This window comes from Narcine bancroftii, chromosome 1 (genome assembly GCF_036971445.1).
Source record: "Narcine bancroftii isolate sNarBan1 chromosome 1, sNarBan1.hap1, whole genome shotgun sequence".
In the NCBI taxonomy this organism is placed as follows: domain Eukaryota; kingdom Metazoa; phylum Chordata; class Chondrichthyes; order Torpediniformes; family Narcinidae; genus Narcine; species Narcine bancroftii.
Genome location: NC_091469.1, coordinates 383,335,540 through 383,357,218, shown reverse-complemented (window position 1 = coordinate 383,357,218; position 21,679 = coordinate 383,335,540). Strand labels below are relative to the sequence as shown.

General features: G+C 42.2%; 1 long non-coding RNA gene across 2 annotated transcripts in view; it reads left to right on the top strand.

Annotated features, from left to right (window-relative positions):
- Positions 1–521: 521 nt before the first annotated feature.
- LOC138751347 (uncharacterized) overlaps positions 522–21,679 on the top strand; it is a 209,538-nt gene continuing 188,380 nt past the window's right edge. For both annotated transcript variants that reach the window (XR_011349852.1, XR_011349851.1), the window contains exon 1: positions 522–763. This is a non-coding gene — a long non-coding RNA (uncharacterized lncRNA). The remainder of the gene's footprint in view (positions 764–21,679) is intronic.

The following is a 21,679-nucleotide window of genomic DNA, read 5'->3' as shown; positions in this document are numbered from 1 at the left end:
GAGGAGGATATTACCTGGCCCACCCATCCTCTTTTTAGTTTTTGGTGTTCCCGCTCCATTAAATGTGTCTCTTGGAGAAAGGCCAGATCTACTCCAAATCAAGGGGGTTAGGGCAGGGACCACCAGATTGTACTCCAGGGGGCAGGCAAGGATGGAGTGAGTGTTTAAGCTTCTACAATGTAATTGAAACAACACTGTAGATGCCAAATCTGGCCATTGAAAGTCACGTTATCCAATTACACCCAATTAGACTACCAACCCTGTACGTTTGTGAAGGGTTGGAGGAAACTGGTGCACCTGAAAGAAACAAGGGAGAACGTACAAACTCCTTCCAAACAGTGGTGGATTCGAACCTGGATCATTGGCACTGTGCCAGCATAGAGCGAACCCCTGTGCTAACTGTGCTGGTGAGTGTAACAGAGAATTGATGTAAGTTTACAGGTTTGATGATGGCAAATGTGTTAATGATTATCCTCATTGTGACACAGTGACAATAACTTTGGGATTTCTGGGCAGGCATAGTTAAAAAAGGAGATCCTGAAATTGCTACCCTGTGATTCAGCACTCCCTCCAGCACATTCAACCAATCACACTTCAACTGATTGGATATTCAGGCACTTGTACTCTACACCTTCTCGCCTGAGGTGTAGGTGAATATTTCATAATGATCCATCTGAGAGTTATTGCTGGGCAAACTCTGGGTTCTGAAAAGACTAACTCCAAATATTTGGATTAGAATTTCCCAGCATAAAGAAGTCCAAAGGTAATGGATTATACAGAAATGAAATCTATTATTTAAATGCATTGTACAGTTTAAGATATTCACTTTCTGGTTGGTTGCATCTGTTCTCCAATTTTGTTTTATAATTTGAAATGTTACCATACTGGTTTCTCACCATCAGTCCACCCCATCCAAAAATCTGTGACCTGTGGATCCAACATCTCCTCACTCCTCCATCACTATCAAACCAGGGCACCTACCCTGGTTCATTGAGGGCAAACTGGTAGCCCCAGTGCTATCAGGAGGCCCTTATTCTTCTCTTACCGGCCAGTTGAGTTTGACCAGGACCATTTGGTTCTAGAGCTCTCCTTCACCATGGACCAGGGAGCTTATCTCCAGATGGGAGATGAGAGTAACTTCTCTTGACACCAAAACTACGTTTAACTGAGTGGTGTCATCGGGTGTCAAGGGTCAATGTCAAGCCTCACAATGAAGAAGACAGTGGTAGTAATTATCTGAGATTCAGGGCATCACTGCGGACGTTACTTGGCACCATCCTGGATCTGACCACCGACAACCACAGAGTTTGCCTTCTCGAATGATGGGGGCAGAAGTGGAGATGATTACACAATTCCATTCACAGTTCCTCTGCCATTGAAACAACCCACATTTACATGCAGTGAGATTTGGACAACAGTTAGGGCTAGGCCGAGAAGAGGTGAATAACACATGGACAGATGTGTTCGGTTCTTGTCCCTCATTACAGGAAGGATGTAGAAGCTTTGGAGAGGGTGCAGATGAAAATTACCAGGATGTTGCTTGGATTGGATAACATGTCATATGGAGCAAGGTTGACAGAGCAGGGTTTTCTCTCTTTGACAGGGGTGTATAAGAATATGAGGGGCTGTCTACCTTAGCAAATCCCATTTGCCTGCATTCATCTCAGATCCCTCTAAATCTTTCCTATCCAAGTATCTGCCCAGTAGTTTTTTGATCTTACATCTGTCCCTGCCTCCACCATTATCCAGCTCATTTCACGCATCCTCCCCACTCTGTGTGAAGACGTGGCCCTTCAGGTCTGTTGGACAGGGGCAAAAAACGGGTTCAGGTTGGCACCTTGGTCAGCACAGAGAAGATGGGCAGAAGATCTTCTTCCACACTGAATGATTCCATGCATTTTCCCTATGACCGTGCTCTGTTCCTCATTCAGAATTTTCTGTAGACTGGAGCTTTCATTAACTAAAACTTGGCTGCACTGAACAAGTGAGGAAGTAAATCAAAATGGGCTACATCATGATCTAATCTTCGTCAAAGCAGGAGTTCCTTTTATTTTGTTCCTAATTGCTGATATTTCTTAACTTGCCTTTGAGCAAGGGGGTTCATGTACAGGATCAGGAATGCTGTTTGTACATCATGTGATACAGTAGTTCTATTTATAGAGTGAGGCAAGCAATTGGCTGTAGTTTTACAGCAGTGCCTGAAGATAAGGCTTCACCAGCTCTCCTGAGCTTTGCAGAGAACTGCCTTCAACCTCGAACTCAAACCCTCATTCTGAATCTTCACTCTTGTGAAGATTATCCTTCAAAAGAAGTTAAAATGTAACTTTTTTACAGAGATAAACAAAAAGGTCTGCGCTTGGTGCACAAAATGCTGAAGAAACATGGCAGATCAAGCGGCATCCAGAGGAAATGAAAGACTATCAACAATATGGGCCTGAGACCTTCTTCAATGAAACATAAAACACAGCACAAAAACAGGCATTTTGCCCCATCCAGTCGGTGCTGAATTATTATTCTGCTGAGTCCCATTGGTCTCCACCTGGACCATACCCCTCCCACATTCACCACTTCAAATGGCAGCTCATTCCATACTCTCACCACTTTTTGTGTGAAGACATTTGTCATAATATTTTCTTTAAACATTTCTCTTTCACTCTTAACCTATATCCTCTAGTTCTCGTCTCACTTAACCTCAGTGGAAAAAGCCTGCTCTCATCTGTCATCTCTATACCCCTCAAAATTTTGTATCCCTCTATCGAATCTCTCCTCCATTTCTGATGCTCCAGGAAATAGAGTACTAATCTATTTAACTTTTCCCTGTCACTCAGTTCTTTAAGTCCCGGCAACATCCTTGTAGACAGGCAGATTTTTGAATAATACAGCCCAAAAGCAGGCAAATGGGATGAGCTCATTTCAGTAGCTTGGTCATGAAAATAGGACCATGAGTCATAGAAGCAGAAATAGGCCACACAGCCCATCAAGATTGCCCTGTCATTCAATCATGAGCTGATCCATTTTCCCACTCAGCCCCACTGCCTGGCCTTCTACCCATAACCTTTGATCCCCAGGCTAATCTCTGCCTTATATACACCCAAAGACTTGGTCTCCACATTCGCCTGTGACAACAAATTCTACAGATATACCAGCCCCCTGGTTGAAGAAATTTCTCCACATTTCTGTTCTAAGTGGATGCTCTTCAATCTTGAAGTAGTGCCCTCTTGTTCTAGACTCTCTCATCATGAGAAACAACCTTTCTACATCGACTCCATCCATGCCTTTTAATATTCGCAACCACTGTGACACCAGGGGATTGAACACTGTCAGCCGCTGCTACACCGGGAAGAACATTCTATCCTCTGCTCTACTATCATCAAGGATAATGACTGCTCCATCTCACGCCTGCAGTTAGAAAGTCGGATTACATGGCTGAGCTCCTCCTTCCTGCATACAGACTGAAGCTGAAGAGCACGGAATCAGCAGTGAAGACTGCACAGAGATGGTCTGAGAGGTTTAAGAGAATGGAACCAGTATTGAGGAGTTGATAGAGAAGATCTGGTGGAGGTGCAAGAATGGCTTCATGGCTGTCTGGAGTTGTTGGACTGGGCAACATTCAATAGCTCGGTGGTGGATCTGAATGAATGTCACCTTGGTCACTGACTTTGCCAGGTAATGTGTGGACACTTTTCGGCACCAAATGAAAGAACACAAAGGAGTGGAATGTAAATATAGAATGTTCAATAATTGATGTACATTATAATAAGAATAACAATTTTTAATAAAACCAGTTTGGTCTGAATCTATAATAAGTGGTAAAAAAAATTCTATGTGCTAAAACCTTTGATAGAATCTTCATATAACGTTAAGTAATGAAGTACATTATGTTGGCTCTTTCCCTTTTTTTAGAATAAGAGATACAAGACTTGTTAAATGATAAAAGTAGCTTCTCTTCATTAAATGAGTCACCCAATACCAGATTTAAATGGGTATAAACTCTTTGGAGATTTGGTCCTGGAGATTTACCTGATTGTAATGAGGAAATAGCCAAGGCTACACCTTCCTATGAAATAGGTTTTTCTAAACTTGCACATTTCTCTTGAGAAAGGTACGATTTAATTAGATGCTGAAAAAATGTTTGATCGGGTGGAATGGGGAGTATCTATTTGGTGTACTAGGTAAATTTAATTTTGGTCCAGATTTTATTAAATTATTGTATTCATGCCTTAAGGTATTGGCCCACTCTAATTTACAGCAATCAGATATGTTTAATCTTAACAGGGGAACATGGCAGGGTTGCCTGTTAAGTCCTTTGCTTTTTGATATAGTATTGGAACCATTAGCTGTTGCTCTCTGACAGTAGAGAATTTAATGGTGTAATTAGAGGAGGAATTGAACATAAGTATCACTTTATGTGGATGATTTACTGCTTTTTATTTCAAATCCTGAAATTTCTATACCAAACATATTAATTTTGTTTGATAGATTCAGTTAGTTCTCGGGTTACAAATTAAATTCACACAAGACTGAACTTCTACCCTCAAAAATTATTCTAATTTCCCATTTAAGATAGTGAAAGAACACTTCCAGTATTTAGGAATTACAATTATGAAAAGTTATAAAACTTATGAAAGAGGAAATGTGTGGACTTGTGTGTTCCTAAGACTACTATCTGAGTGCATTCAACCAGAAGCCATGGATGAACTGGGAGATGCACAAGCTGCTGCCATTCAGATCAGGAGATTCAGAGACGTGCAGAAAGATGAGGTACAATTCTAGAAGGCCATTACCAATGCAAAAAGACAATTCCAGACTCAGCTGGAGTTTCATATGGACACATAACAGCTGTGGAAGGGTTTTCAGACCATCACATTTTATCAGGTGAAGCAAGGCAGTATCATTAACTGTGAAACATCTCTTCTGGATGAGCTCAACGTCTTCTATGCTGACTTTGAAAGGGAAAGCAATGATACACCCTGTGAGCCCCTCCAGTTCCTGGTGACTCTGTGCTGATGACAGTTGTGAAAAGAACCTTAGGAGGATGAATCTTTGAAAAGAATCTGGCCCAGATGGTGCACCTGGCCATGTCCTTAAAACCTGAGCAAACCAACCAGTTGGAGTTTTTGCAGACATTTTCAGTCTCTTGCTACAGTGACCAGATGTCCCCTCCTGCTTCAAAAAGACATCTATTATTCCATGGGCTAAGAAGGGGTCAGCGACCTATCCACTGGCACTGATGTTTACTGTGATGAAGTCCTTTTAGAGGTTTGTCACGGAGCGGTCAACGCCTGTCTCAGAAAGGACCTGGACACACTTTCACTGCATCTATCATTACAATAGGTCAACAGCAGGTGCCATTTCACTGGGCCTCCACTCTGTGTTAAATCACCTGGACTGTCAGGCTGTTGTTCATTGTTTACAGCTTGGGTTTTATCATGTTCATACCCTCAAAACTCATGACCAAACTAATGGAGCATGGACTTTGTCCATCCCTCTACAACTGGATCCTTGACTTCCACATCAACAAACACCAATCATTGTGAATTGGCAACAACACCACCTCCATGCTGACCATCAACACAGGGGCATCTCATGACTATGCAGCCAGCTTTGGCTCTATAAATTGATAAATTTGCCGACGACACCACCTTTGTTAATTAAAAAATGAGAAATGATAAGTCAAATTACAGGAGAGAGATTGAGAACCTGGTTGGATGATGTTAGAACAACAACCTTGCTCTCAATGTTACCAAGACCAGGGAGGTGTTTTGTTGATTTCAGGAAGGAGAGGCAGAGTGACCACACACCTGTCTGCATTGATGGGATGGAGTGGGAAGGGTCAGAACGTTTGAAATCTTGAGAGTCTCAGAAGTCTTGTTCTGGTTCCAGCACATTGAAGCAACAATGAAGAAAACACACCAATGGCACTACCTTCTAAGAAGTCTGAGGAATGACATTGCTGATCAGAGATACTATCACAGCTGTAGAAAAGGGGAACGAGGTGGAATGATTGTCCACCGAGTCAGTGTGGGTAGAAGACAGGAACAGGAAGGGGGAAATAACCCTAATAGGAACAGAGACATGGAGGAACAGATAGGGAGGCAGAGTCTTGAAAGGTGCAAAAATAATAAGGTCCAGTGTTGGGTGAATTTAACTTTCCTCTTTTGATTGGCACAATACTAGAGTGAAGGGTTTAGATGGAGTGCAATTTGTTAGGTGTGTTCAGGAAGGTTTTCCAACACTACACGTGGATAGGCCAATGAGAGGATTGGCTACATTTGATCTGGTAATGGGAAATGAACGAGGTCAGGTGTCAGATCTTTCTGTGGGTGAACATTTTGGAGAAGGTGATCACAACTCTCTCCTTTACTGGAGGGCTGGAGAAGGACAGGAATAAGTAATTCAATGGGATAAGGGAAAATTATGATGCTCTTAGGCCTGAAGTTGCATAGATTGGGAGCAAATGCAAATGCCCCACCTGTCTTTATTTAATATCCGAGGACTTCTAGCTTTGAGGAGGATTGTTTTCTTTGTTGATATTTAGGTGGTTTTTGTATGTTTATATTTTTATATTTAGATAATTTAAGGAATGGGAGCGGAGGGTGTAAAGTGGGGGAATTAAGAACTCATAAATCATATTATATGGAAAAACAATGTAATATTTTGTTAATTGGATTTACATGAGTCTTTGAAAAATCAAAAATAAAATATTTATAAAAAAGGAACATGCTCAGAGAACATTTGCATTGGGCTCTACACAAGTATATTCCATTGAGGCAAGGAAAGGATAGCAAGGTGAAAGGACCATGGTGCACCAGGGATATAGAAAATCTAGTCAAGAAGAAACTGGTTGCATTACTCCCTGGTATGGAGGTGCTAACGCTCAGTACAAGAAAAAAACTCCAGAGGGTTATTAACTTGGCCTGCGAAATCACAGGCACCAGACTTCACTCCATCGAGGACATCTACGAGAGGTGGTGTCTTAAAAGAGCAGCCTCTATCTTCAAAGACCCACCACCCTTCAGGAAAATGGAATACAGGAGCCTAAAGACGAGCATGTGGTATGATTTTGGCCTCATGATAACCCCGGCCAAGTGCCAATTCGGGTTGTCCACCATTGACTTCTTAGGGAATCACATCAACTCCCATGGCGCTGACCCTTTGCTGGCAAAGGTGGAAGCCATCTGCCAGTTTGCCAGAACTAACATGGTTAAGGGTCTACAAGAGTTGTGGGGATGATGAACTTTTAGCGCAGGGGCTGGATGTTTTACTGGATGTTTTTCTTCCAGTTGCTGGTTCTTGGGGGGGTGGGGGTGGCGGCTCATCTAAGCACAGTTTGAACTGGCTCAGAAAGTTGTGGGTGAATCGCTGATGTCAACAACTAGGAGGGCTCTGGCTAAGGGGTAAACCGTGGGCTGGAAATTGATGTTATTTCCACCCTGCGGCGCGCGGGGGTTCCTGAGAGGAATGTTTAAAATGCGCACATGTTTAAACAAGTAAAGAATTTTCTAAATGGACCTGGACGCCACTCGAGCCAGACTCCTTCTTTCTCTTACTGCGACACAGCGTGACTACAAGCACTCAACGGCATTAGGACAGCTTTTTCCCCGCTGCCATCGGGTTCCTGAATAATCAATGAACCAAAGAAACTGCCTGACCTTTCATACACTATTTCTTTTATTTCTTGTTGTAAGGTGATTTATATGAATGTTTGCACCGTGATGCTGCCTCAAAACAATGAATTTCGTGGCTTGTTCATGACAATAAATTTGAATTCTGCTTCTGGAAAAACTTACGAGAGATTTAAGAAGATGGGAATGGATTGAACTCCAGAGAATTTCAAGATTGGCAGGAAAGATCTGAAGAAAGGAGCCTTGGTGAGCAGGATTAAGGAAAACCCCAAAACATTCTACAAGCATATGAATACCAAGGATGAGTTGTATGATGATAGGACCCATCAGAGGCGATAGTCGAAACATGTGCATGAGTCAGAGGAGGATACGGAGGTGTTTAATAAATACTTCAGTATTTACCAGAGAAAAGGATCTTGACAATTGTGAAAAAGACTTAAAGTGAACTGAGATGCTTCAGCATGTTAATATTAAGAAAGAGGATATGTTGGAGCTTTCAAAAAGCATGATGTTTACCAAAGGTTACTAGGAAGTGAGGGAGGAAGTTGCCGAGCCACTGACAATGTTGCTCCCCTGTTCTGAAAAGGAATAGTGATCATCAAGGAAACTAAAGACGAGAGGGTCTTACTTCAGGGTGGACAAGCTGTTGGAGAATATCCTGAGAGAGCGGATTTATGAGCATTTAGAGAGGCATAATCTGATTAGAATAGTCAGCATGGCTTCAACAGGGGAAGTTTGTGGTTCATGAGGCTGATTAAATTCTTTGAGGACATAACAAGGTAGAGAGCTGGATGTTGTGTATATGGATTTTAGTAAGGCCTTTGATAAAGTTCCTCATGTAAAGCTTCTTCAGAAAGTAAGGAGACCTGGAATCCAAGAAGGCCTTGCTTTGGGATACTAATTGGCTCACACACAGAAGGCAGAGAGAGGTTGTAGATGGTTTTATTTTGCATGGAGATTGATGAACAGTGGTGTTCCACAGAGATTTGTTTTCCGGTACCCCTCCATAGAACCATAGAACATTACAGCACTAAAACAGGCCATTCAGCCCTTCTAGTATATGCCACAATATTATTCTGCCTAGTCCCTCTGATCAGCAGCCAATCCATATCCCCCCATACCACTCCCATCCAAATTATTCTTAATTGTTAAAAGTGAACCTTCATTCACTACTTCAAGTGGCAGCTCATTCTATACTCCCACCAGTATCTGTGTGAAGAAATTCCCCTTAATATTCTCCTTAAATTTTCCTCTTTGACCTTTAACCCACGTTCTTTGGTTGTATCTTACCTAATGTCTATGTAAAAAGCCTACTTGTATGCACTCTATCTATACTCCTCATAATTTTGTAAACCTGTATCAAATCTTCCCTTATTCTTCTTCAGATAAATACATGGAACTGAAAATAGAGGGTTATGCAGTAGAGAAATTCGAGGCAGTTGTTAGAGTGGGCCAAAGGGACTGTACTGTGCTGTAGATTTCTATGGTCTATCTTCTAGATTTGGCATGTCTTTGAATACTCTATAATAAACTTCTACAGATGCACTATGGAAAGTATATTGACTGGTTGCATTACAGCCTAGTTTGGGAATATAAGTGCCCAGCAATGTAAAAGGTAGAAAATACAGCCAGATCCATCACAGGCTCTGACCTCCCACCCACTGAATGAGGAGCTGCCTGAAGAAGGCAGCCAGCATCATAAAGGACCCACATCACCTTGGTCACAATCTCTTCTCACTGCAATTTCAAGCAGAGGTAGCAGAGAGAAAACCAGAACCTCTAAGTTCAAGAACAGTTTATCTCCAACAGCTGTCAGGCTCTTCAACTCTCTCTTTATTAAAACACAAATCAAGGACTGTTCTGTCATGACAGGAGTGTCGACACAATTGCAAATTCACTATTTTGCATTAGGATTATTGTGAATATTTATTAACTATCTTTTAAATTAATTAAATTCAGATTTCAGATTTATTACCAGAGTACATAAAACCCTGAGATTGTTTTCCTGCAGGCGAGGCAGAATTACCACTTATTGGTAGTGCAAAAACAAAGCTGTACACATGTAAACAAACTGACTGTTCAGTACTGCCACCATACCAGACTATGATGCATCCGGTCAGCACATTTTTCACCACACATCTGTAGAAATTTGTCAGGGTTCTGATGTCACACTGAATCTTCACAAACTCCCAAATAAGTAGAGGCACCGATGTGCCTCTAATTAATAGTTTACTATCATAGTTTTTCTTTATAAGTACCTGCTTGACTGCAGCAAGTAAGAATTTTGGGCATGTGCACATTGTACAATGTGTATGACAAAAAACATTATCGCTGTCATCATTTATCAAAGGCTGACATCAAGTACATTAATCGAGAAGAAGCTGGAGAGGGGCAAGGAAGTGATAGGTTGGAGAGGTGGAGAGACAGGTTGAGGGAGAGACAACTGGGTGGGGGAAAGTTAGGGAGAAAATCAGAACAGGATAGAAAAAGAAGAAACAGAGTCAGTGGAACCAAATAGAAGTGGGGGTTACTTGAAATTGGAAAATCAATGTGCATCCCATTAGGTTGAAGGCTGTCCAGGAGGAATATGATGTATTGCTCCTCAAGTTTACATTTGGCTTTTCCCCAGCAGTAGATGGAACTGAGGGTGGACATTTCAGTGTGGGAATGGTGAAGCAAATTGAAATGACTGGCTACTGGGAGTTCAAGCTCAGGCCCACAGAGATCAGATGTGAGCTGGCATAGACATAGAACCATAGAACATAATAGCACAGAAACAGGCTCCTTTAGCCCTTCTAGTCTCTGGTGAACCTTTTTTTTGCCTAGTCCCACTGGCTTGCACCCAGTCATATCCCTCCATACTTCTCCCATCCATGTACCTGTCCAAATTCTTCTTAAATATTCAAATTGAGGCCGCATTCACCACTTCAGCTGGCAACTTGTTCCACACTCCCACCATTTTCTGTGTGAAGAAGTTCATTCTCATGTTGTTCCCCTAAACTTTTCTTCTTTCACCCTTAATCTCACCCACCCTGGGTGGGGGGGGGGGGGGGTGCGTGGCAAGATAGTGTCGTGGAAAAATGTGTGGTTCCACCTTCCCCCAGTTAGACTTCTAAATACCTGAATTTAAAATTTGTAAAAATGGTTAAAAATAATATTTAAAGACTTTGGAATATTGGAGAATTGCAATGGCTGCAAACGTGAAAAAATCAAAAGCTCAATTACAAAAGAAATTATCTTACAAAAGTGTCGAAGAGCTGAGGCATACTTACCAAGTTGAAGCGACGGAGTTGTTGACTGGAGTCCCCAAGCCTCAGAAGACTCCTGCTCGGTTAAGTATTACGCTGGTGCCAGTCACGCAATTGCAAGATGGCGTTGGCTCAGTGATGGGCTCGGCCGTCCGGGGGTGCTGGCGGATCGGCCAAGTGAAGACAGACCCACGAGCCCGCAATACTGCCTGGCAGTCCGGGAATGCACAGTGTAGCGTCGGAAGACGCACCTGTGCGGTCAGTGACTTTGCTGTGCATGCACAGAGCATTGCGTGCCCAGGAAATACTGGACAAGGTGTGGGCTGTGGGGGAGCCCGAACAGTGGCGGGCTGACGAGCCACAGCCACACTGGAAGAGGACCTATGATGTTAGAGGAGGAAGAAAGATCAACATTACAGGAACTTACACAGAAAGTAATGGGGACTGAGACCAGAGAAGGTAGGCCTTAAAGGGAGGTGATGGAACCTGGACTGGATTCTGTGGGATTACTCATCAAATGAAAAATATGTCAATACAGATTTCTACTAAGATGACTCAAGGATTTATGAAAATGAAAACTAAAATGACTACTCTATGTGAAGAAATTACTTGTATGAAGCAAGATATTAATGTAGTTAAAAATTATGTTAGTAGATGTATAAAATCAGTGGACACTGTACAAGATAATTTAAAAAAGATTGAAGAAGCTTTTTTTGAATGTAAGAACCAAGTGGAGCGTAATAGAGAAAAAAATGGAAAAAAGTGGAAGATTCGTTCGTAGATTGGGGGATCCAAAAGAAGGAATTATTAAAGAAGATTGATTCATTAGAAAATCAGGGTCGAAGAAATAACATAAAAATAATAGGTCTTTCAGAAGATATAGAAGGTTCTGATCCGGAAAAGTTTTTTATGAAATGGATTCCTGAGGTGTTGAGCAAGGAATTTTTTCCCGATGGTCTGGAGTTAGATCGAACACATAGAGCACTAAGGAAGAAACCATTTCCAGGCCAACCCCACGAGCAGTTTTGATTCGCTGTTTGAAATACCAGGACAGAGAAATTGTATTATGAATAGTGGTGCAGAAATCATGACAGAATCAGGCTTCAATGATGGTCCAGAATAATAGGGTGTTTTTTTATGCGGATTTGAGTCAAGAAATTATTAGAAGGCACCGAGAATTTAATTCAGCTAAAGAAATATTGTGGCGAAAGGGATATAAATTTGCCTTTCGTTATCCGGCCGTGTTGAAAGTTTTTTTTATGGGAACTTTCAATCTCAATTCTTTGAAAATGATCATGATGCATTAATTTTTGCTAATTCATTGCCAGATTTACGAGGAAATGGACGATTGCCATCATTGTCACCCAAGAGGAGGGTAAATGGCAATGGAAATAGGAAGAATGGAAAACATGAAAAGAATGGGAAGAAAGCTGAATTGACACAAAGTCTTCTTGATATTGAAGATCCAGAACAATAATTGGGACTGGAATCATTGGTTTGATTATTTTTGTTTCAGTACTTTGTGGAAGTCTGACAGGGGGAGGGGTGGATGACACTGAGACCTTCAGTCATCTGCCACTAGTGGGTTTTACCACACCCAGATTTTTAGGGGGCTGCCACTTTTTAGTAGTTTGTTTTGAGGATTGTTAGTTTTTTTGGAATATTTACATAAAGGGGGGGGGGGTTAGAATATTAAGGTAATTAGAAGGGGAGCATTATTTTATAGTAATGTAATATATTATTAGATTAAGATATGTCTAATTTGAATTTTGCAATTTTTAATGTTCAGGGTTTGAATAACCCAATTAAGCATAAATGAGTTTTGGCTTATATAAGAAAAATGAAAGATGATATTGTTTTTTTGCAAAAAACACTTTTGACTGAAAAAGAACATTTGAAATTGAAGAGAGAGTGGGTTGGTTGTGTATTTTCTTCTTCTTTTAATTCTAAAGCAAAGGGTGTAACAATTTTAATTCATAAAAAAATTACCATTTGATTTGGAATCGTTTGAAGGAAATGCTGGAAGGGTTTTGATGGTTAATTGTAAAATTTTTGCTGAATCATGGACTTAGTTAAATATTTATCCACCTAATGTAGATGATGAATGGTTTATGTCGAAGGCTTTTTTATTGCTTAATCAGGCCAATAATAATATTTTGATCGGGGGAGATTTTAATTGTGTTTTGGATCCTTTATTGGACAGATCTCCGAAAAGTATAAGGAAATCAAAGGCGGCAACACAAATAGGAGCTTTGATGAAGGATTTGAATCTGGTTGATGTTTGGAGGAGAGTAAACCCTACAGAGAAAGACTTGTCCTTTTATTCCTCTAGACATGATTCCTTTTCTAGAATCGATTTTTTTTTGGTTTCAGCACATTTGCAAGGTAGAGTGTAAAAGTTGGGTTATATTGGATCATTCTATGTTATTTTTTTCCTGTGCTGGCTCAAGGGGTGGGAGGGTGGGTGGGGTTTTTGTTTTTTTGTTTTTTATATATACAAAAAATTAGGTTTTTTTTCTGTTATGTTTGATTATAAGTTGTCTAAATTCTTTTAAATAACAAAAAAAATCTCACCTACCCTCAGAGGAAAAAGCCTATCTACATTTACTCTGTCTATCTCCCTCATAAATGTAAATACCTTTATCAAATCTCCCCTAATTTTTCTAACCTCCTGGGAATAAAGTCCTAACTTGTTTAATCTTTCCCTGTAACTCAGTTCCTGAAGCCCGGGCAACTTCCTAGTATATCTTCTCTGCACTCTTTCTATCTGATTAATATCTTTTCTATAGTTAGGTGACCAAAACTGCACATAAAACTCCAAATTTGGCCTCACCAACGTCTTATACAACTTAACTATGTTGTACAACATCTCAACTCCTATAATCAATACTTTGATTTATGAAGGCCAAAATACCAAAAGTTTTCTTTACAACCCTATCCACCTTCACTCCTCAGTGCCCTACCATTTACTGTATATGTCCTTTCTTGGTTTGTTCTTCCAAAATGCAACACTTCACACTTGTCTGCATTAAATTCCACCTGCCATTTTTCAGCTCATTTTTGCAGCTGGTCCAGATCCCTTTGAAAGTTTTGAAAACCTTCGCTCTCCACAACATCTCCAATCTTACTGTCATTTGCAAACTTGCTTATCCAATTTACCACATTATCATCCAGATCCAGAAAGGCCAAAAAAAGGCATGAAGAGGCTTTGGCTGACAGAGTAAAAATAAATCCAAAGGGTTTCTATAAGTAGATTAAAAGTAAAAGATTAGTGAGAGATAAAATTGGACCCCTTGTAGATAGCGAGGGTAGGCTGAGTGAGAAGTCTGAGGAAATGGGGGAAATTTTGAATGATTTCTTTGCCTCGGTATTCACTAGGGAAAAAAATGTTGAACCAGTTGAAGTAAAGAAAAATAGTGGGGAGGTCATGAAGCATATAAAGAGGTAATGATGGCTGTGTTAAAAAAGATAAAGGTGGATAAATCTCCCGGACCGGACAAAATATTCCCTAGGACACTCAGGGAGGCTAGTGGACAGTTAGTGGGGCCATTAACAGAGATATTTAGGATGTCACTGGCCACGGGGGTGGTGCTAAAGGATTGGAGGGTGGCGCATGTGGTTACTCTGTTTAAGAAAGGGTCCAAATGCAAACCTGGGAATTATAGGCCTGTAAGTCTGACGTCTGTGGTGGGCAAGTTGATGGAAAATGTTCTGAGGGATGCTATTTACAAATTTTTGGAGGTACAGGGATTGATAAGGAATAATCAGCATGGTTTTGTCAGGGGTAGATCATGCTTGACAAACCTGATTGAGTTCTTCGAGGGGTTTACAAAAAAGGTTGATGAAGGGAAAGCTGTGGATGTTGTCTATTTGGACTTTAGTAAAGCTTTTGACAAAGTTCCCCACAGAAGGTTAGGAAAAAGGGTGGAGGCATTAGGTATAAATAAGGAGGTAGTGAAATGGATGTGTCAGAGAGTAGTGGTAGAAAATTGTTTGTCAAATTGGAGGTTGGTGACTAGTGGAGTTCCTCAGGGTTCGGTCCTGGGTCCACTATTATTTGTTATATATATTAACGATCTGGATGTAGGGGTGGAGAATTAGATAAGCAAGTTTGCGGATGACACAAAGATTGGTGGTGTTGTGGACAGTGAGGTAGATTACCGTAGATTAAAAGGTGATTTAGGAAGGCTGGAGGTGTGAGCTGAGAAATGGCTGATGGAATTTAATACAGATAAATGTGAGGTGCTACATTTTGGAAAGGCAAATTTAAATAGGTCATATACATTGAATGGTAAACAATTGAGGAGTGCAGAGCAACAAAGGGATTTAGGAGTGATGGTAAATAGTACCCTCAAGGCTGATACTCAAGTAGATGGTGTGGTGAAGAAGGCATTTGGAATGCTGGCCTTCATAAATCAGAGTATTGAATTCAAGAGTAGGGAGGTTGTGATGAATTTGTACAAGGCATTGGTGAGGCCAAATTTGGAGTACTGTGTACAGTTTTGGTCACCAAATTATAGGAAAGATATAAACAAAATAGAGAGAGTGCAGAGAAGGTTCACGAGAATGTTGACAGGATTTCAGGGTCTGAGTTACAGGGAAAGGTTGTGCAGACTGGGGCTTTTTTCTCTAGAGCTTAGAAGATTGAGAGGGGACTTGATAGAGGTGTTTAAGATTTTAAAAGGGACAGACAGAGTAAATGTGGATAGGCTTTTTCAATTAAGAAAGGGGTAGATTCAAACTAGAGGACATGGTTTAAGATTGAAGGGGGAAAATTATAAGGGGAACATGAGGGGAAATTTCTTTACGCAGAGGGTGGTGGGGATGTGGAATGAGCTTCCGGCAGACGTGGTTGAGGCGGGATCATTGGTTACATTTAAGGAAAGACTGGATCGTAACTTGGATAGGAGGGGACTTGAGGGGTATGGACCGGGTGCTGGTCAGTGGGACTAGGAGGGTGGGGATTTGCTACGGCATGGACTAGTGGGGCCGAAGTGGCCTGTTCTGTGCTGTAAGTAGTTATATGGTTATATGGTTATTGATATAGATGACAAACAATAATGGTCCCAGCACCGATCCCTGAGGCACACCACTAGGCCTCCAGTCTAAGAAGCAATTATCCACCACCACTCTCTGGCTTCTCCCATCCACCATGAATACCTAGTGTCTGGACCTTAATCAGTCCCCTGCTATCTGAAAAATTGTATATTTGATCTCTGAGAACACTTTCCAATAATTTACCTAGTACTGACATCTGGCTCACTGGCCTATAGTTTCCAGGATTACTTTTGGAGCCTTTTTTAAACAATGGAAAACCGTGAGCTACTTTCCAATCCTCCGGCACCACACCCATGGCTAAGGGCATTTTAAATATTTCTGCCAGAGCCCTTGCAATTTCTACACTAGTCTCTGTCAAGGTTCGAATGAATAATTTGTCAGGCCCTGGGGATTTATCCACACTCCATGTGCTTTAAGGCAGCAAGCACCTCCTCCTCTTTAATCTGTTTAGTTTCATGACTTCACTGCTTGTTTTCCTTTCTTCCCATGGCTCTGTGTCTGTTTCCTGAGTAAAAAACTGATAAAAATAAAATACCATTTAAGATCTCCCGTATCTCTTTTGGCTTCATACAAACCCAACCACTCTGATCTTCAAGGGCACCAATTTTGTCTCTTACAATCCTTTTGCTCTTAAGATACCTATAGGAACCCTTAGGATTTTCCTTCACATTGTCTGCCAAATCAACCTCATGTCTTCTTTCAGCCTTCCTGATTTCTTTCTTGAGGTTTTTCTAGCATTTTTTATATGTATCAAGTACCACATTTGCTCCATGTTGCCTACGCCTCTCTTCTTCTGAACCAGATCCACAAAATCCCTGAAAACCAAGGTTCCCCATGTCTGCTAACCTTGCCTTTAATCCTGATAGGAACATACAAATTCTGTACTCACAAAATTTCACCTTTGAAGGTCCTCCACTTACCTCACACATCGTGCCCGAAAACAACATATCAGGGCCAGCCTTAGGATCTGCAGGACCCAATTGGAAACATTTTTTGTGGGGCTCCAAGGCCATTGGCTGTGATCACTACCCATAATCCCCCCACGCAGCTGAAACTCCTGTACCGAGAACTGAGAAGGGGGACGTTCCTCTGGCACTGGTACAGGGGTGGGGAGCGGAGGGAGAGGAGATGACAGTGTGATTCGGGTGGGTGGGCAGAGTGGGAGAAAAGGCAGCACGATGGGCGAGTGACGTAGAAGAGATGCAGCGCGACTTAGGCGGGGTGAAAGAGACGGCAGCACAACTCAGGTGAGTGGGGTGGAAGAGAGGGCAGCGTAACTTGGGCGGACAGGGTAGAAGAGAGGGCAGCATAACTTGGGCGGTCAGGGTGGAAGAGAGGACATCGCGACTCGGGTGGGCGGGGTGGAAGAGACGGCAGCATGACTCGGGAGGGCGGGGTGGAAGAGAGGACAGCGTGACTCGGGTGGGCGGGGTGGAAGAGACAGCAGAGCAACTCGGCAGGTGAGGGGGAGAAATAGTAGCATGATTCGGGTGGGCGGGGTGGAAGAGAGGGCAGTGCAACTCAGGCAGGCAGGGTGGAAAAGAGGACAGCGTGCCATGAGTGGGTTAGGTGGAAGAGAGGACTACGCAACTCAGGTGGGCGGGGTGGAAGACAGGACAGTGCAACTTGAGTGGGTGGGGTAGAAGAGACAGCAGAGCAACTCGGCAGGTGTGGGAGAGAAATAGCAGCACGACTCAGATGGGCAGAGTGGCGAGGGGTGGACAGAAATAGCAGTACAACTCGGGTGGGCAGGCGGGAGAGAAACAGCAGCACTACTCAGGTGGGCGGTCTTATAGGGACCAAAATCAAAATGATTCCAAAACCCGGAAGATGCCAAACAACAGCAAGTGTCTGGTCCCGACAATCCCGGGTAAAAGGTTAGGCACCTGTATTTCACTAGCAGGGGGCCCACTTAGGCGCAGGGCCCAATTGGGAGCAATTGGGTCAATTGGCTTAAAGCTGACCCTCCAACTTATCCCAATCCATGCATTCTAGATCCTTTCCCATTTTTTCTTCAATTTAGAATCTCATCCCGAAGCCCAGAACTATCCTTCATAATTAACTTGAAAATCAGAATCAGAATTTATTGCCATGAACAAGTCATGAAATTCAGTGTTTTGTGGCAGCATCTTAGTGCAAACATACATATTATAACCACCTTACAATATTATTATATAAAAAAATTAATCGTGCATAAAAAGTAAGGAAGTGTCTGTGGTTCATTGATTATTCAGAAACCTGATGGTAGTGGGGAAGAAGTTGTCCTTGTGCTGTTGAGTGCTCATCTTTAGGCACCTGTACTTTTTTCCCGATGGTAACAGAGTGAAGAGGGCAGGCAATGGCCTGGATGCTGGGGGTCTTTGAGGATAGAGGCTGCTTTTTTAAAGTCACTGCCTCATTTAGATGTCCTCAATGGAGTGAAGTCTGGAGCCTGGGATGTTGCAGGTCGAGTTAACAACCCTCTGGAGTTTATTCTTGTGCTGAGAGTGGCACCTCCATACCAGGTAGTGATGCAACCAGCCAGAATGCTCTCTCTCCACGGTTCACCTGTAGAAGTTTATGAGAGTCTTCAGTGACCTACCGAATCTCCTCAGACACCTCACAAAGTAGAGCCGCCTTAGTGATTGTATCAACCTGGAGGTTCCAGGACAGATCCTCAGAGATGTTGACACCCAGGAATTTAAAGTTCTTGACCCTTTCCACTACTGAGCCCTCAATGAGGGTTGAGTCATGTTCCCATGACCTAGTGCTCATCTCTTTGGTTTTGCTGACGTTGAGTGCAAGGTTGCTGTCATTATAACATTCAATTTGCTGATCTATCTCCCTCCTGGATGCTTCCTCAGTGCTGTTTGTGATTCTGCCGACAACTGTGGTGTCATTGGCGAACTTGTAGATAGTTAAGTGGCATTAAAACTATTGGCATTATGATCACTGGACCCAGAATGTTCCCCTATGCATACTTCTGTCACCTGTCCTGTCTCGTTCCCTAATAGAAGATCCAATATTGCACACTCTCTAGTTGGTGCCTCTATATATTGATTTAGAAAACTTTCCTAAACACATTTGACAAACTCCAAGCCATCCAGCCCTTTTTACAATATGGGAATCCTAATCAATATGCAGAAAATTAAAATCTCCTTCTCTCACAACCTTATGTTTCCTGCATCTGTCTGGTCTCTCTCTAGATTAACATTTCCAATTCGCGATGACTATTGGGCGGTCTATAATACAACTCTATGAGTGTGGTCATACCTTTCCTGTTCCTCAGCTCCACACATATAGCTCAGTAGGTGAGTCCTTCATTCTGTCCTGCCTGAACACAGCTGAGATAATTTCCCTGATGAGCAATGCCACTCCTCCCCTTTCACCACCACTCCTATCATGTTTAAAGCAATGGAAGCCTGGAACATTGAGGTGCCAGTCCTGTCCCTCGTGCAACCAAGTTTCACTCATGGCCACAATGTCATAATTCAACATGCCAATCCATGCTCTAAGGTTCTCTGCCTTTCCTACAATACTCCTTGCATTGAAATAGATTAACTTTAGAAAATTTACACCATGTACAATCTGTTAACTTCTAATGATGCATGGAATTTTCACATCACCTTTTCCCTCCTCCATGCCTCTATCTGCTCTGGCACTCTGGTTCCCACCCTCCTACAAATCTAGTTTAAACCCACTGGAGCAGCACTAGCTAACCTTCCTGCAAGGATATTAGTCCCCCTCCAGTTCAACCCCTAAAAGTCCCTGGAAGAGAGCCCAATGATGCAGAAACCCAAAGCCCTCCATCCTACACCATGTCTTTAGCCACGTGTTAAGCTGCATTATCCTCCTATTTCTAATCTCATTAGCACGTGGCATGGGTAGCAATCCTGAGATCACAATCTTGAAGGACCTACTTTCAACCTAGACCCTAATTCCCTGATCTCGCCATGCAGGATGTCCTCACCCTTCTTACCCTTGTCATTGGTCCCTATATGGACTACGATATCTGGCTGCTCACTTTCCCTTCTGAGAATGCCATGAACTCGATCTGAGATATATCAGACCCTGGCACCAGGGAAGCAACATACTATCTGGGATACTCAATCTCTTCCAAAGAACCTCTTATCTGTTTGCTTAACTATAGAATCCCCTATCACTACAGTTTGCTGCTTCTTCTCCTTTCCCTTCTTAGCCACAGGACTGAACACCATGCCAGAGACTTGATCACAGAGGCTTGTCCCTGGTAGGTTGTCTGCCCTAACAGTATCCAAAATGGTATACTTGTTATTGAGGAGAATGGCCATAGGGGTGCCCTGCACTGCCTGTCTATTTCCTTTTCTTCTCCTGACTGTCATCCATCTACCCTCCTCCTGCCTCTTAGGTGTGATAGTGTCCCTGTAACTCCTGTCTATCACCCCCTCTGCCTCCCAAAAGATCTGGAATTTATTCAACTCAAGCTCCAGTTCTTTAACTCACCTTGTCAGGAGCTGCATCTGAATGTAGTTCTCACAGATGAAGTTGTCAGGGCTACTACTGGCTTCCCTGACAACCCACATTCTGCAAGAAGAACATTCCCCAGCCTTGGCTGCCATTCCCACTGTTTATGACTAGAAGAAAAAAATATATCTAAAACCTGCCCTTACCTGTGAAGAGTTGTTTGGTTTCTTCTTTGATCTAAGAGAAATGTGATCATCCAGGTAAAAGTTTTAAAAAAAATCAAAAGAAATTATGTTATATATTTTAGGAATTAACAGGTCTATAATATTAAGCAAAGTATACAGATGATCCCACATTACAGCAGTTTGAGAAACCAAAATATGTCTATAGAGACTTCACAAATCAGCACCAAAACTCTGGGATACAGAATGAAAATTTGCTCTTGTAAAATTTATGTTTAATGGAGTTAAATAAGAAAGTCTGCAGATGCTGGGGTCTAGAGCAATACACAAACATGCTGGAGAAACTCAGCAGGTTACGCAGCATCCAGAAGAAGCAAAGGATAACCAATATTTTACACCTGGGCCTTCGTCAGGAGTGTCCTTAGGCCAGAAACATTGACTGCCTTTTACTTTTGTTAGATGCTGTATGCCCTGCTAAGTTTCTTCAGCACTTTTGTGTACTGCATTAAATATACACCAATATAGGGTGGCCCAGTTAGCGTAATGGTTCGAGTTAGCAACAAAGTCTGTGCACTGCTCATGCATCTGCTGCTTGAATTTTCCTGCCTGGGCCTTGACTATGGGCCCAGAGATGGGGGTACCAGCTGACCTCTCCTGTACAAACTCGTTGTACATAGCTGTATCTAGGGGTGCATCTGCAGCTGTTGTGGCTCTCTTCCTGGCTAACCCTTCACAGTCACTGACTGTGTGGACAAATGACTTGAGTTTGTCCTCTTCTTTCAGGTATGTCAGTCTCCCTGCAGACTTTGGCCTGTGTCTCTCCATTCCTTACCCTGTCAACCAGATCCAACTTTTCATTGATCTTGTAGCACTTTCTCTTGCTCATTTTGATTGTGTATTTCTGCGCACTGTTGTTGTTGTTGTTTCTGATGAGATTCTGAACGATTGATGATGTGACTTCCAGCTCCAGGACTTTATGTAGTGATTCTTGATCATACTTGCAGTTAAATTTTCCCAAATTGAGCCAATTAAGGTGGCACTATTTGATCAACCTCGGTGTTAAATAGGTGAGGAGTAAATCGACTCGCGATAATGGAGGTAATTTATGTAGATTAACACCTTCAAAGAAACTAAATATACAAAA